Below are 16,722 nucleotides of genomic sequence, written 5' to 3' on the forward strand. Positions count from 1 at the left end.
GATGGGTGCATGTGGCGATGAGCGATGAAGGGGGCGGATTCTGATGGTGTTAGGGATGGGAAATGAAATATGAAGGGGGTATAAGGATGGTGGGTGGTAATATGTTTATAGAGTTAGGAATACATTGCCGTGTAGGGGAGGACGCGAGGCGCGTGAGTTTGGAGATGTGGTGTGCGTCAAGGCGTTCGCGTATGGTGTTTCGTATGCCGAGGCAGAGTAAGCGGTGCTTTGGGGCGTATGGCGGATGCAGGAGTGCATGCCTAGACGTCTTCCGGAGAAGGGCATAAAAGGAGTCGAGTTCGGTTAATGTAAGATTAAGGTAGAGTAGGTGGTAGAAGATACTGTTGAGTAGAGCGATGTGTACGAGATGGAGGGGACCTGTTCTGTGATGCCGTGTTGTTCGGTGGTGATCTGTCTGAGGTGCGGGGTTTGGGTAACACATTTCCTCTCGTGCAGGAGAGAGGGTCCGGGTGTCTTCTATTGCGGGAGGGGGAGGCCTAAGAGTGTAATTTGCGTCGTGTGTGGTATTTGGTTAGAGTGTTTAAAAGTTGGATGGTGGTGCTTGTATAGGGTTGGCTACGAGGGAGTGAGGAGAGCGGACTTTTGGCGAGAGCACTTGAGCGCTACAGGTGCCATGTGATATAGGACTTGGTTGAGGCCGTGTTCGAGTGTTGTTTCAGTGTGTTGGTCGGAGCCAGAGTGGACCCACCGGGCATTGCCGTCTACGTACAGTGTGCTGCGTAGTCTAGGGATTGTGAGGAGAGTACTCGCAACTGAGATAAGGGTGAGGTTAAAGAGCATAGGCGAGAGGACCGCTTTTTCTGGCGTTCCCCGGTGTAGCAAGTGCAAAAGATGAGATTCGATCGACAACCACCTAAACAGCTGCAGTGGCGACAACGCAGGTGCACAAGCCTCTATGCGGAAAAACAGGTACCGGAAGATGCGCTCGCGACATGCCTTGACACAAAGTGTCGCTCCGACCACTACTAACCTCAACTCCTTCGTAGGAGTTCATATAAACACGGACGGGTGGAGGTAAGCTGAACGCGTCTCTCAACTCAAACCGCCTCCGTCGAGTCCACATACTCGGCCTAGAGACAGACATTTGAGGTGTGACGAGGTGACGTAAAGCTTGACTTATCGGTCGGTAGCGTGAACAACTGTGTACGGCGGCTTTGGCAAGATGCCACCGATGTACAAAGAACCCATGAAGGTGCTGCACCTGCCTTGAGAAACCTCACGGTGCGTAAACAAGACGCACATAAACGTGCGGAAAAATGCCAAGGACACCACTTTGTTGGAGTCTAGCGCTGCGTAAATGTGGCCCGGTATAATAGGCACCTGCGTTAATCCTTCGGACTATTGAAACTAACGATAGTGACGGCGATGATTGACAGAAAATTGTCTTTGATGGCTTGTCGGTTGAGCGCTTTAGTCACGGACTCCTGGCCGCATTCTCATGACTAGTCCGCACCTCAACTTGTCAGCTTAGGGCGTTGAGTAGCAGGGCATGGAGTGCAGGCGACGAATGATCGACGTGAGAGAGGCGGTTGTGAAGCGAGCGATTAGCTAAAATGGAACGGGGGAACAAATTTTAACTACAACCGACGGGACGTTCAATGGGAGATTGTGGTTTTCTGGTAGGAATGCAAATAGTGTTTCTGTGTTAAGCAGGTGGGTAGTTTGGTATAGGACCTCGTGTAAATAGGCTGTATATAGAAGAGGATCCCACACATTTCTTATCCCATGACGTCGCAGCTATCCTTTCTTCAAGGTGCTTGCACGTGAAAGAGTTCGTCTTCAATGCCCGTATTGACAGGAGCAAACTGCTACTCACCAGTAAGGTGAAAAAGGAAAGCAAGGGGATAACCTAACTGTTCACTTCTCAGACTTACTCTGAAAGTGGAAAAGGGTTTGTTCGCGGAGAAGTTAATTAATAATCGATACCTCTTAGTGGTCTCTCGCTTTGCTTTCAATTTTTTGTGTGATCAATGAGTGGTTCACAAACTGCCCATAGCACTCCTGGGCAGTACTTAAAGTTTTACTTCGTTGTAACCATCTTTTTAGTGGCTGTTTTCTGGCTTTCCCTCTCATGACAAATAGTAGACGCCAATAAGAAAAGAAATGGATGCTTCCTTGAAATAGCGCTGAGAGGAAATTTTGGTCAATTCACACCTGTCCGAACCCTCTGCGGCAAGATTTTCCCACCGTATATGGCTGCCTGAAAAAAAAAACTCCAAAAATGCATTCGCCATTGACCAATTGACCATGCGGGAGTTCCGTTTGAAGTCGATTGTGCTAATAATCTATGATTTTGCCTATTAGCTAAAGACGTGGCAGGTGGCTGTTTTTGGTTTTGTACAAAAGCATTTGGAATTTTTCGCCATCATTGATCTGTTTTCTGGGGGGAACTCTGAGGCGGTGGTAGAGTATATGTCCTCTACTGATTGCTTGGACGTCTCGGTAATTACCCTGAACGTTGAGGGCTTGTTTTACGCTGTGCCTCATGATGTGGTGATGCGCCGTACTAGAGATTCCATTATAAACGACAATGACGTCTTGCCTTTGTAAATCATTGTGTAAACCCAGTGGCGCCATTTCTCGAGCTCCGGAGCTCCTACTTTCAGAATACTGTTGTGGCATCTCATGATAGGTCTATCCACAGAAATCGCGAGTGCGCGTCTGGTCGAAGGTTGCCCCTGTGCTGAGCAATATTTTTCTTGGCAAGGTTCAGTGTAATTTGCAGGTTGGTTTACGGGGTATTGCCACAAATATTTATCATTGTGTCGACAATTTCTTGGCCGTTGGCTGCAGCGTAAAAATTGTGTCCTTCAAATGGCCTGTTATTGAAGCCTTTAAAGGTTAAAAGCGAAGGTTCGAAGTTCACTTGCGAGGTTCCCGTTGACGGCACTTTCAAATTTCTTGATGTAGAACTCCGTTTTTCGCACCATCATGCATGCTGGAAGTACGCGCCCCGTTCTAGCAAGCCGCTCTTAAACTTCACGTCTTTTCATTCGAAGCTAGATAAGAATGGGATAGCGCACAGGTGCCTCAGAGCCGCTCTCAACAAGTCTTCTTATCATTTGGCGCAACAAAGCTTTAATGCGCAAATACTTCGGCTGGAGAACGCTGTCTTTCCTCTCACCGGGCTCCAGGCCATCTTTCAGCGTCTTGTAAAACAATTCAAAGTGTTCACTCATCGGATACAAGACGCCGACCACATTAAAAAAGTGGTGGTTATACCGTATCTTCATGCGCTGTCGCATCGCCAAAAACGGCTGAGAGATTCGAGGTTAAGTTGTTTTTTTCTACTACGAATAAGCTAGCTAGATTGTGTAGTATGGTGAGCAGCAGGCTTGATTGCAGAGACAGTGTTTCCCTACGTGGTTGTTTGATTAAACACAGACTCCAGTTTTTTCAGTGTAGGACGAATGTTGTGTATTGCATTTCTATGTCCTGTGGGCGGATGTACGTTGGTCAGACCGGCCGCTTTCTTAATGTACGCTTAAGGCAGCATCATTCCTCCTTGAAAGGAAGGACATACATGCACATGGCTCCGAACTGTGCAGAATGCGAATGTAAACCGTAATTCACAGACACACAAGTGCTTTTTAAACGCAGAGACCGTGCTACTAGGGAGCTTGCCTACGCATTCCTTATCCGTAATAAGGATTCGGATTGCATAAGTCCCCCGTCACTCATCATTTTAGATAAAGAAGTGTCACTTCCTAAGGAGAGGGGTTACCAGAAAAAGGAAAAGGGAGGACAGGAAAAGGGGGGGTGGGGATTTGTTCTCATGGACGGCCGCATGCATGTGCGACGGACACTCGTCCGTGATTGTTGGGTCTCGACTGGGTAGATATGTGCTTTCGATTTTAATAAAAGTTTCATTTGATAGTAAGCGCTTGTCTCGTTTCCCTTTGTAGTCCCTATGTCAGTTTGCTCTTAATTGTCACTCATAAATGTTCCCCAACAAGCTCGCCTCTCCATTTGCCTGAATTTATTATATAAACCTTTATTGCCTTATTCTGCGTGGCCGGCACACTCTGGCCGCTTTCTTAGTTGCCGAATGAATTGCAGTGTAAATTATGTTACGACTTGTAAATTCACTTTTACAGGGAACACATTTTTAAAAGCTAAAATGCTTACAAAGATTGTCTTGTGAGCAGTACTGAAAGATTCCGATTAAATTAGACTATACATTCGTGATAGGTACGAGACACTATTCACTGCACGAGTACAAGGCCATCAGTACCGGGAGAGCGAGAAAAAAAATGGCCACGTATCTGCTCCTTTCGTTGCAGATGTCGACGCAAGACGATTGTCGACTGGCGCCCCTGGCAAGTAAATGCATCCATACTCTTTCCCGCTCACCACTTATGCTGTTCCTCGCCCGTCTCGTTCCCTCAATGATTAGACGCTAGAGGTTTCTGATGTCGATTTAAATTTACCGCGTTCCACTGCTCCTAGTCGGGTGCCTCGATGCAAGCGCTGCCATAGGGCGGAGACGCGCGGGAATCGAGGCACCAGACTACACTGTTTTCAGAACCGTAGTGCCCCACTTTACGACTGTTCCAAGCGGAACGCAGAACCCATCTAGTGGAACCTTTCCTGCTGCTGCCATTTGATTTTTTATGATTCCACCAGGTAGCGTGGGCAACACCAGGCAGCCGTTTCTTCAGTTGACGTAGTATATTATGTGCTATCAAAAAAGCAAGCATTCTTAATTTTTTTAAATAAAGGAGCACTGCGAATATCACTCATGTATTGATTTTAGGTCTTATATATGCGTAATGTCGTGTTCTTGTTCAAAAACGTTGACAAGTATGAACATTAACACTGCACTTAGCTTGGCTTTGAGTATTTAAGACTATTGCCCAGACAATGTTTCACTTAGGCCGGCAAAAAGATGGGAGTCTCAATTGAAGTGCATCGTTCGGTGCCCCAGGGCTGCCCCCTCAGCCCCCATATTGTTTCGCATATACATCGAAGCCATGTGTATGGTATAATCAGAAATAGCGCTATCGAAGGTTTTCGACTGCATAATGTGGAAGTCAAACTTTTGGCTTACGCAGACGAGGTGGCTGTTTGTTGTATGAACGATGAAATTGTTCAGTTGGTAGTTGACATGGTCAAAAAATTTTGCAGGGTGACGGGTACTTTTGTGAACTGGACAAAGTGCCAGGGAGTTTGGCATGGGACGTGGTCATCAACACCGCCAACCTTTGCTAATTAGTTGGGCCAGCACCCCAGTGAAGTACCTGGGAGAGTAACTGGAATATTACAGGGATAAAGAACCATACTGGCGGAGCCAGACGCAGCCGTTGAGGGAGAAGGCCGGGAAATGGAAGGGGGCAAGGAAGCCAGTTTTTGCAAGGGCCACGGCATGCGACTTATTCTTTGTAACGAAGATTTGGTATATATGCAGGTACTGCACTGCTCGCGAATTAACGTCCAAAGGCTTCACCCGGTATTTGCGGAGTTCTTTGGGGTTCAACATGGGAGAGGTGCAGTAGAACAAGCCTGTTTCATAGAGTGCGAGATGAGGGCTTGGGGCTGGCGCACCTGTATTTACGAATGCTGGTAAACCGGTTTTTGTTTTGGCGAGATGTTCTCGACCCGTTCTTGAATAGTGTCATGCAAGTACGGCTGACGCGTGCTATGCCGGAATATGTAGTATCGACATGATACATGCGAGGTTGTGTGTGTAGGTATTTGAAGGAAATAGTTATGACGGCCGTTCTCTATTCGCACGTTTTTCTGGCGGGTACCTGTCCTCTGTGACAAAAAACTGTATAAGGACATTTGCGATGTTGTTTTCCCCGTACCTCACAGTACGTAGAAGTCCAGAAGCGCAAGGCATGCGCTCCTGAGTGGCTGTGAAGGATAGAACTCTCGACTACGCTTAGGGAATTTTAGAGACATCAGCCTTCATAGGTTGGTGGCTTGTCGCTCAAGTTGCTCATATAAATAAGTTTGTTTTGTGTTTCTGAGTGTTGTGGAAGACTAGCATTAAAGAAAAAAAAACTTTGGCCGGCTGGCTGAATCGAGTGACGGACGGAGACAGACAGACCAAAATTTACAAGTTCAAGTACCCCAGAAAGACTACCGTCTTTAAAAAGCGTTACTGGGTTTGTCATCGGTGATGCTTATTCGTCGGACCTGAGTCCTTCGGCTCTGGCAGCGTCCTTAGCCAGATCGACGGGGCAGAGTTGATCTTCTCAGTGGTTGATCGATTGTAGCGTTTTACGCGCCGACGGAGCGCAGGCGATGAGGCACGCCGTAGTCGGGGGCTCTGGATTAATTTAAACCACCTGAGGAATTTTAACGTGCGGCGAAATCTCGTACACACGGGCGTTTTTTGGGCTTTTCGACTCCATCAGAAAAGCGGCCGCCACGGCCGGGAACCGAACCCTCGTTCTCGTGCGCAATAGCACAACGGCTTAGCTACGCAGTCACTGCGGCAGGTTGATCTCTGTGGTAGCCGAGCAGCGCAGTATAATTGCTCACTATTAGTGATTGCGCGGCCGATGTTGACAGCCTGCAAAACCTTGATAATATGCGTGCAAGGTCAGCGCGTTCCTGACATCTATGACACTCGGGTGGATATTGACTTATGTATCAATTGCTATATAAAGGTCGGTTTGGATGTGGCCGGGTCTTTAGGAGTTCCTCGGAACGCCGACTGTCGCTCACTGAGGGATGGGTGCGTGGGTGGGTGTGTAGCTGGGCTGCGCAAAACTATATTGACTTGCAATGCCACGGTATGGCACAAGTCTGTCTTTCACCTACTGGGGAAGGGTTCCCCTTAATACGTGCCGGCCCCTCCATCGGTAAATCCTCGAGCGGCGTCGTGTACGGAGTCGTTTACTGCGAGGCCGATGTATGCGGGGGTCAAATTTTGTTTATTTTGCCCTTCCCGTACTTCGGGTGGAGACCAGAAATTATTATTGCGCAGGCGTCCTTTCATATTTGACCTCGTGAGAAATTTAGAATAGCAGGGTTTGAGTCGGGAATGCTTGACTTGATTTTTGTGAAGCAAACCATGGCTAGAGCAATGACTGTCATGGCTACAGCAGTGACAGTCTCTCATGCGGATTGAGCAGGAGGCGATGAAACTACCCTGATAGGTGACACCCCCTTTGGCCGTTGCTTTGCGACCGCTGTAATTGGACGCGTCAGCGTAGGCAACGCTCTCTGCTTTTGCAGGGCACCAGCTCTCGCCTCCCGCCGCTCCTTGTAATGTATGAAATTCATACTGCGGGGGTTCGACGTGGAAGCCAATCATGGTGCTCGGATATAAAGAACTTTTCCTCCATTTATGCCTTGATCCTGTTTAAGATGACTAGTTTTAGGAGCTTGCCTACAACCATGGTGAAGGAAATGGCACGAACTTTTTCAATTCTGAGCTTTCTGCAGGGTTTAGGAACAGAGGCGAATTTGGCCGTTTTACACTGAGCGAGAATGTCGCCCGTGTCCCAACACACGTTACCGCAGCGTGTGAAGGCCGCGATGGAGCCGCCATCTCTGTTTCGAAGAATTTTTGTTGATATGCCGTCTGATCCCGGTGCGCAGCACATGCGAAGAGCTGCAATAACCCCTCGTACCTCGCCTAAAGGGGCACTGACAAAAACGTTTTTTATCTTGGCTTTTTTTCTGCTGCGATAAGTAGCTAATGACCTACTTATCCGGCGTGGAAAACTCATTTGCTTAAGCATGTGATGGTTGTTTAATTACAGACGTCTTTAATCCGGTCAGTCGCAGTTTCGGTTTTAGCGGGTGCCGCAAAACAAGGAATTTTGTATAAAAAAAGCTGTCCACGTGACCGTCGGACAGCTACCAGACAGCAGAGCTGCCGTAGCACTCTGAATTCCGCGGCGCCTGCAGTTTCAGCGAATGCCCCTACGTACTGATCGCGTCAGTCGATTAATTAAATAGCGGCCTTCTGCGTGATGCACACGCCGCGAGTGCTACCTGCTGCCGCGGCTAGAGGACGGCGTGTGACGCTCGAGACAGTCGGTGGGGAGACGCGCGCTGGGAGCAGCCGGCCGGTCTGCCGAAACGTCTGGCTACAGATGTGTTAGGTTTGGCACTGCCGCGGATATTCGATTGTCGCTCTCGTAAGCGGTGCAGATGAGGATTTTAAATGCAGAGCATTTCTTTAACTCACGATGTCACCCGGCGTTGGCGTGCCTCGGAGTCCGCAACAGCCCTTCCAGGGGCGCCCTCTTCCCCATTTCTACTCTCCCGCATCACCCTACCCTCCTCGCTCTGAACAACAGGTCCGCACCCCTACCCCTACACTATATAAAAAAATAATACTTACCGGCGCTGGTTTCGATCTCACGACCCTGCGGGCGGAACGCAAGGTACATGGTGCTGCGCCACAAAGCCGACCGACCCACTGCGCCACAAAGCCGACACAGAATGGAAGGCTACGAACGCGCCTTATATCCTTGACTCATTCAAATTACGTCAAGAAGCTGGTGATAGAACGCATTCACTACCTGTGGGCGGAACGCGAGGTACATGGTGCTCTTCCCACTGCGCCACAAAACCGACACAGAATGGGAGGGTACGAACGCGCCTTATATCCTTGACTCATTTAAACTACGTCAAGAAGCTGCTGATACAACGCATTCACTACCACCAACTCCCCAAACACTAAACGTTAACGCAATACACCCACCCCCTATACGACGCATTTACTTGAGTCCCCCTCGCGGTAAGATGGGCCTTTTCTTTAATGTAATGCGCCATCGCATCATTATTTCCTTTCTCGTATGCACTGCCTAGTTTGTTACTTGAGTACCGTTTCCTGCAGCGCTAACAAGCTATCATTCGAGCTGCTTGCGCCAGCCTGCGCGACTTCGCTGCAGTGGGCGTCACCGGCGCAGCAACCATGCGGCTCAGTCAAGGCTCTCTTCGTGTCCCCGGCGTGTGTTCGCGTCCAGTGTAGTAAAACCCAATAAAGAGCAAGTGCCAAGGTGGCTGTAAAACTTAGCTCGCGGCCAGCTGCCAGATGAGGCAAAAAAACCCGTCGCCTCCGCCGCTAACGATCGGATCGTTTGTTGCTCATGACGAGATGCGAACTCTTATCGGTGCGGCGAGCCAGCGAGAAACGCCGGCAGTGCGGAAGCGGCCAAAAGAAACTCGTGACGTATTTGGATGTTGTTGACTTATTCAACATCCAGGGAATGACGATTGCGCGAGGTCATCCGCTGGCTGCTCGATTGCGTTTCGCACACTATAAAATTGATTTGAAATTTCTTCTAGGCTGTATTTGCCGCGGATATTCTGCAGGTTATGTACGCGGGTTCACACCCATCTTTCTCGAAAGTTATGTCACCTTGAAAATTTTGTGTCACTACCCTGTAATGTGATGGGGCCTTTCGAGGGAGTTATTGTCCCGGCCCGTGCAAAGGGGAGGTGTTCCAATAGCCGAAGCGGCGATGTAGCAGTCGTGAAAGGTATGAACATGTTGTCGGTGGGTTCCGTTAATTATATGGGCCATGTTGAGGTTCTATTCTTGTGTGGTCTTAGTTTTGTCAGGGTGCACTAGGCAAAGCATAATCCAGCACGTCTTAGCCGTCCGTTACCCCTCTTTATACTATTACAAGAAGCATTCCAATTTCGCCGCGAACGTCACTGTCAATATAGTCATCAATGCGTCGTTTAAACCGGGGAAGCTGACGGCGCAAGTTGGGATTTAGTCTCTACTGGCGAAGTTGCCGTCGTAGACTGTTCTTCGCCTCCAACATGCGAAAAAGCCGTGCGTCTGCTTGCCATACGTCTGCCTCTGCGGGTATGTATTTGGTGGCCGTGTCAGCGTCGCGACAGAGTTGCTCGGCTCGTGCCACAATATTTACGACCTGTTCCATTCCCACGTTGACCTTTTAGTCAGAGAGAGAAGCTCCATGTGCTGCAAGAATTTCTGGGAATGCGTCCCATTCAAACAGTCAGAGCGGTTTTTCAGATGTAGGTGTAACGCTTCCGGAAAATATTCTGATGGCTATGACATAGTGGCCGCTACCAGCATTTTCTCTCGTACTGAGCCACGTGATCTCTCTCCGCACCTTTTTGGTGAAACATAGGTCAGGTGGTGTGTCGCAACTTACACTAGTTCCGACACCGGTTTGGGGCGATGGGTTTGTTAGAAGCTAAGCCCTTGTCGTTGGACGTCGAGACCAAGATTACGAATTTTAAAGGTGACCCATTTTTATCTAAATTCGGAATATTGCACCTTAAAGTTAGCTGCAATGAATAGAGTGCGACTAGGCCAGGTTTTGGCAGCTTTCCCTGGGAGTTTGGTGAATTTGGAGGTATTCTTAGGCGGGCTTTAAAAGTTAGGGTCGGCGCTGCCGGTAGCCCGGGGGGGTCCGCTCTGCAGCATTATTCGCGCGGGTGGAATTAGCTGTGTCAGGAGTGACGTTGAGTTGAACAACCTATCCCTTGAGCGCTAAAATCTCCGAGAAAACTATCTCTCTAGCGTTTGGTGGATGCGCGTTAGTTCGGAGCGCGAGGTAGATTCTAAGCCACGAACATTTTGGTACGGTGTGTCCCTACACTTCTGGCCATTCGTACCATGGAAGACATTGGCTGCCTAGCTTACCTTGCTATTGTGGTTTTTGTTGGTGGCGGGTGACATACATCGAGATGGTCGGCGCTGGTGACCCCGGCCCTCGTTGCTCGGTTGGCGACGAGGTGGCAATGATCACGAACAGCTGCGGCCCTGGTCGGAGTTGCCGCGGGTTCACCTTTGGGGTTCTGTCTTTCCGTCTCCGCCGCTCCTGCTGCGGCCAATGGGGGCAGGAGCTTGAGACATCACGGTCTTCTCGACAGAGGGCCGTCGGTGTTGCAAATATCTGACCGACTGCTTCTATCGCTATTACCGTGCTGTTTTTGCTGGCGGTCTTGCTGCTGTATCGGGCGCTGCTTTTACCACTTACGCTACTTCAGTACTTAGGTGGTTTGATAGATTAGTCGGTTTTTCTTGACCCCGTCGGCGTGGTCTTTGGCACGAAGTACACACTTGAGCGTGCAGTGGTGATCCTCACTCGGCGTCTCTTCACGGCAGAGCTTACATATATTTTTATCGGAAGCTGGGGAGACATCCATGCTGTGTGCTAACTGGCAGCATCCGTTCCAGATTTTGCGGCGCGTCTTGAGAACAAAGCAGCGGTACTTGGTACTGCGATAACAGATGCACTAAGGGACCGTTTTACACTCAAAGGCGATAATAACCGTCTTGGTGCGGCCTATTCGTCTTGTCTGAAGATGGCGAGATTTTTCGTGCATGCCAGGCATTAAGGGATATCGATGGTGCTGTTGTTGCCGGAGAAATTATCAACGAACCCTTGACGGTGCCTTCTGGTGGTTCCGCATACTGGGTAACTTCAGACGTCTTTACTTCAAAGTAGAGTGTCTTCATGCCGTTGCATTTTTGGCTACACTCAGGCTTGGCATGCTCGCAACGATTATGTGTTTCTCCGAACTACTGCGGAGGAGACCCTCAGATGGTTCTACGTAGGTGAAGCCGTTCGCATGGAGGACTCCGCCACATATCCCCGTGTGGCTGGCCTCGGTTACGTCGAGACCCCTTGTCGCCCCAAGCACTACTTCGACAGGTGAGGTTGATGCGGCGCCCAATCCTGCCTACTTAGCGGCTGTTGATCGCGTGCGGCCTGATCTGTTTTGGAGGGCTCAGGGTGCCTTGCTGGAGGGGATATTTGTGGTTAGGCGTACTTTGGCAAGTGCCATAGAGCCTTCGCGGTGGTGGTTTGTGAGCCAGCCAACTGCTTCGTGTAGTCTTGCGGTAAAATGGGCTCACCTGGGACTTCGATGCCGTCCATCACGCTGCTGCGGTCGTCGTGGTGAAGTTGCCTGAACCTTGGATGGAGGCCGGAACCTGGTTGCAAGCAGGTAGGCCTAGACCGGCTCCGGCGTTTCTCCTCGGTGCCCCGAAGTCGCGATTAGGGTTTGCGCGGCATCCAGCCTAGGGCCGGAAAGACGGCTTTAAAAAGCCAGCCCGTGGTCCAAACCGTCAGGGGTTGGTGCACTCTCGGTGTGGGAGAGCTTTGGACGCACCCTGTGATGCGCTTCGCTTGGGTATCTTGAGAGTTCTTCGCCAGCCCAAATGACGTGAAGAGACAGAGGTGACGCGGAACGCTTGGGCTCAGCTAAGCCGCCTGCTGTCAAAATCCCCAGTACCGGAAGCATCAGAAGTGAGTGGTCGAATTAGTGTACCTGCCGAACATTTTTTGTAATATTCATTCTCAGGGGAGGACACAAAGTGAAAACAAAGGAGTGTCTTCGAGAGCGCTGCTCGCGAGCTTGTGTCCTTGAACCAGCCGAATCACTTTCAAAAGTTTGATCATTTCCTTGTTTATTCGCTTCAATAATAAACGCACAGTTGCAGAACGTACAAGCACTACTGCTGAGCGCTGCTATTTTAAAACAGCGTAGACGAAAAATAAATAGCTATAAAATATTATATCACCAGCATGATTAAAATCTATGTGTATTACCAACGGCTTAAGTAAGGATTGGCCAACGATCTTTTCAACCGACGCATTGGTTACACGACCACGCTTTCTGATATACGAAACCTTACCGTTACTATGGTCATTACTTCGAATACATTAGGGGGACCATTGTGCCCAAAAGCCGCCGTTGTAGTAGGTGAACGGAACATAAAATGGCCGATGCCGTAAACGGTGAAGAAAAATCCTGTAAAAATTGTGGGGATCCTGGCGCCCGAGTCATTGTGCGATCACTAGGTTTGTGGCGTTGCGCGGCGCTTTTCCCCTCTCTCCCCGAAATGCCGGCTCGTCTCGGCGCCACTGTGTAGAGCCGAGCAGTCCTCTCAAACTCCTGCCTGAGGTGAAGGCTCCAGCGACCATTGCTGCGATAAAACACTGTCACGCAGCGGGCGCTCCGCCCTGGTAGCGGAGCTAACCTCACCTCATTAGTCCGTTTGAACAATGCCCGAACCCGACTCTCGCCGGGACGCGAACGCGCGCCCTGCGCGGGGGTCCGTTCGGGGAGACGCTTCCAGCACGCCGAAGGCGTTGGCCGAAGGTATGTGACGCTTTTGTGCCGGCGAAAGCCCACCAGCCCTTCCGGCTGCGGCCCGTGCCTAAGGCTGCTCCTGTCGCCCCTACGCTTGCATATAGTAAGGCCGTACCTACCACTCGACGATCACGCCGTGCGGTACGCGCCTGTGAGCGAATGGGCCCCGTCTCCCTCGCTGCTGCGAGCCGATCTGGCCAGCACGGCGATGCGCATGCGCACAACGTAAGCGCACCCCGGAATTTGCCCTGACTCTTCCGAAGAGCCCACTGGCTTTGCGCCGACGAAGCGCGCACACTTGCGCGTGGCGCCCCATCGCCCCTTTCACCTAACAGGAAGTACGTACCTGTACTGTAAATTATGTAATTGGGACTGCAAAATATGTGACTAGAACGTTAGTATAAAATAAACGTCTTCCCTCCGTACCCTGGGCATATTTCTTTGTCGCCCCCTTCTCCACCTGCCCAACAGAGGTGGTGTTAAGTTGGCGCGTGGCGTTTCAGTATCGTGAGCGTGCTCAAATAGCTCGAACCCGCGGTGGTTCCTCGCAGTGTGCATGAGTGCATGCCTTGTGCAATGCTAAGGTTATGCATATTGTGAGGTAGAGAGACCACAAAATCTTTTTCGTTTTTTTTTCATATCACATCACGAACGTCACGGTAGAGTCACAATCATCCCACAAATATCTAGGTGTCACATTGTATTGCGATATTAGTTCGAATGCGCACATTACCAATGTCAATTCACCCGCAAACAAAACACTTGGCTTCCTAAACCGGCACCTACGCCATGCGGCCCCGCACGTAAAGTTGCTCGCTTTCCAGTCCTTCATCATATCGAAACTTGGATATGCCTCCACCTTGTGTAACCCGCCCCAAACATACCTCACAGGAGATCTTGAATCTGTACAAAATAGCGCCGCCCAGTGTATTCGTTCCGTGTAGTCGTACAACATCAGCGTTTCATCCTTGAAAGCACAATCCGGTTCATCACCACTTTCTGTCCGCCGCCGTATCGCCACTCCTTCCCTCTTTCACCAAATATTTCATTCTTCACTAAATGTAGCCTCCTACATCCTCCTCACGACATAGGTTTATCCGCACCGGCCATCCACTTCAAGTGTGCCGTTATCGCACCAGGACTGTCACCTTTTCCTTTTATTTTTTCCCCGTGCAGCCAAAGACTGCAACGACCTTCCCTGCTTCATTGTTTTAACACCTGGCCATCAAGCTCTATAGCAAATGTCAGTAGTCACCTGTGCTCAATAAACTAATGCGTTCAAATGTGTTTTTTTTCTGTATATCCATCCCTTATGTATTACCCCCAAGTGGGGTCCTTAAGGAAATAAAAATGAAATGAAAACACAGTTGAGTTCATACGCGATTTAGGTTTAAGTCTCCAAAGTAGAAGCCAAGTGCGCTGGCAAAGCCATATCCCCACAAGTCGGCAGCAGTACAACAAAAGCTGTAAATGTGGAACAAAAGCCGTAGTTGTAGAATAAAGGTATAGTAGTAGAACAAAAGCTGTAGTTGTAGAACAAATGCATTAGTAGTAGAACAAAAGCTGTAGGACGCTTAGGGAACTTTGAGGTCGCTTTATGGGCAAAATGGGCCCACTTGAAAAAAACTAATAATTCAAAACAAAGAAGTTATAGAATACTGCATGCCGCCTGACATTTGAACACGACACGGAACGTGAGTGGAGCACTTGCGTATCAGTTAATTACAAGTATGATTCTAGGGAAGCTGTGTCATGCGCCAGCCTGCTTGTCGAAGACATGTGTGCCAAAACAGCAGGAAAAAAGTGAAGATAAATTCGCAAAACAGTTGTAACACTGATGGAGCCTGCCGAAGTATTTCGCAGCAAAAACAAAACACGACAGCGAGGAAGCAGAAAAACTACCACATTGCAGTTAGGATGCTGGAAAATATAGCAACGCTTTCGCCTTCAAAGCCGATAAGCCTACATAACAGCCAGTGGCAGAAAAAATCATGTTCGCCTAACAAAACCGCTCGCAATCTTTCAAAATCGCATAATTTAGGCGAATTGCACATTCTTTTAGTGTGCAGTTCCATTGCGACGCTGATTAGGAGTTACACTGCCGCGTACTCGCACTAATCGCTTAAATTGCGGCTCTGTCCTACCATGTTTCATCAAGTGGGTTGATGCTTAGGCAGCCCGCAGTCTCATCCCTAGACGTTGCTCCCCACGTGAATCCCGGAGAAGCGGGTAATTGCGGCGGCTCCGCGCATCGCGCAGGCAACGGCGAACATTGCGTGCATTTTGATGACGCAGCCAGAATTACGTGGCCTGCTCAGCGGAAGATATAGTCGGCGCTCTCACTTTGGAGTAGGTCGGTCGCGCGCTACAATTTGAGTCCTGCTATGTCAGAAAACCTACCAAACATTTGGCGCGCTGGATTTAGATCTGTCGAAATTGCGATGATTTCCGAAACACTGCAAAACACCTGATTGTCCGGTTAACTATTCTCATGTAGAGATGGGCTGGCTCAAGGTGCACTGGAGGGTGTTACGAAGCTAATGCTGAGCTTCCCACGTCTAAGCATTTGATTTGCCAACAAACGGTCGTTACGAACGGGCATATATGGAGCCTTGTTTGCGCTATTAAACTCAATTAGACAAGACATGCTGTTAAGTCGTTGGAAACGCACCGAAAATTGCAGTAAAATATTGCAATTCGGTAGAGTAAAAAAGTGTTCTCCACAAACCTAATCGCACAAATGGAGACTGCAACATCCGAGTTTGTCCAACACAACGTTCAACTTCTTTCAGACGACGCAGCCAGGAGCGTAATTTGAAACTTGCAGTCAGGTAAGAGCAGCCAGGTGCGAGATACATGACGTTGATGTGCAGATCCCGAAAACACGAAAGAGCACTCCAAAAGATACAAAAAACGCCACCCGTCACACCGACCCATCAGGCGCGACAGATGGCCGAAACTTGTTATGTGACAACTGTCTGAGCTCTTCGTGACATGTACACATGATCATCACGGGAGGGTAGGCAAACATTCACAAGGACATAGTAGGCACATAAAAATGAAGGTCACAATGACATAGCGACACTCTCCTCTTGTTACTTCCTCGAAAAGTTTTTTGCTATTTAGGCCTATTGCGCAGACAAATAACACCGTGATTAGCGTGACTATGACTACAACCTAAATGTAGCCAGAGGGTGTTTCTAATATACTGATTGGTTGTACTACTGACAAAAAAGGCATGGTATTTCTTTCTCTAAAAAACGGTAATGTCCTCTGTTTTACTTGTTGTATCTCAAGAATGCAACTTTGCTTGTACGTATTAGCCCATCTGCAAACACAATACATGGTATATTCAGCAACAGGATCTTTGATTCGAACCGAATGGCCAAGCCGTCGTGGTTTTACCTAATGAAAGTTCAAGCTAACGACAGTGAGGAAAAATGTCAGCAAACTACTTCTCAGAAGCACCAGGGCATGTAACGGTACACTGTTTTGGACATTACCGTGAGTGTAGACCATATTTTGTCCTTGAAAGTGAGACTCTACAGTTGTTGCTCTAATGAGCAAATGTAGCGCAATGGCTCCGCTTTGTCTTCTTCAAAACTGAAAGAAAGACGTCGGCATTCAGTCCGCTCATTATTTCAGATGACT

General features: G+C 49.1%; 1 protein-coding gene across 1 annotated transcript in view; it reads right to left on the reverse strand.

Annotated features, from left to right (window-relative positions):
- The window catches only part of LOC144145659 (uncharacterized), an 82,385-nt gene extending 66,517 nt beyond the window's left edge, over nt 1–15,868 (reverse strand). Inside the window, exon 1 of the mRNA XM_077677327.1 lies at nt 15,800–15,868. The gene's annotated coding sequence lies outside the window, so the exon portion shown is untranslated. The remainder of the gene's footprint in view (nt 1–15,799) is intronic.
- Between the last annotated feature and the right edge of the window lie 854 nt (nt 15,869–16,722).

The sequence above is a fragment of the Haemaphysalis longicornis genome, unplaced genomic scaffold (genome assembly GCF_048455015.1).
Source record: "Haemaphysalis longicornis isolate Haplotype H1 unplaced genomic scaffold, Haemaphysalis longicornis Haplotype H1 scaffold_7, whole genome shotgun sequence".
Taxonomy (NCBI): Eukaryota; Metazoa; Arthropoda; class Arachnida; order Ixodida; family Ixodidae; genus Haemaphysalis; species Haemaphysalis longicornis.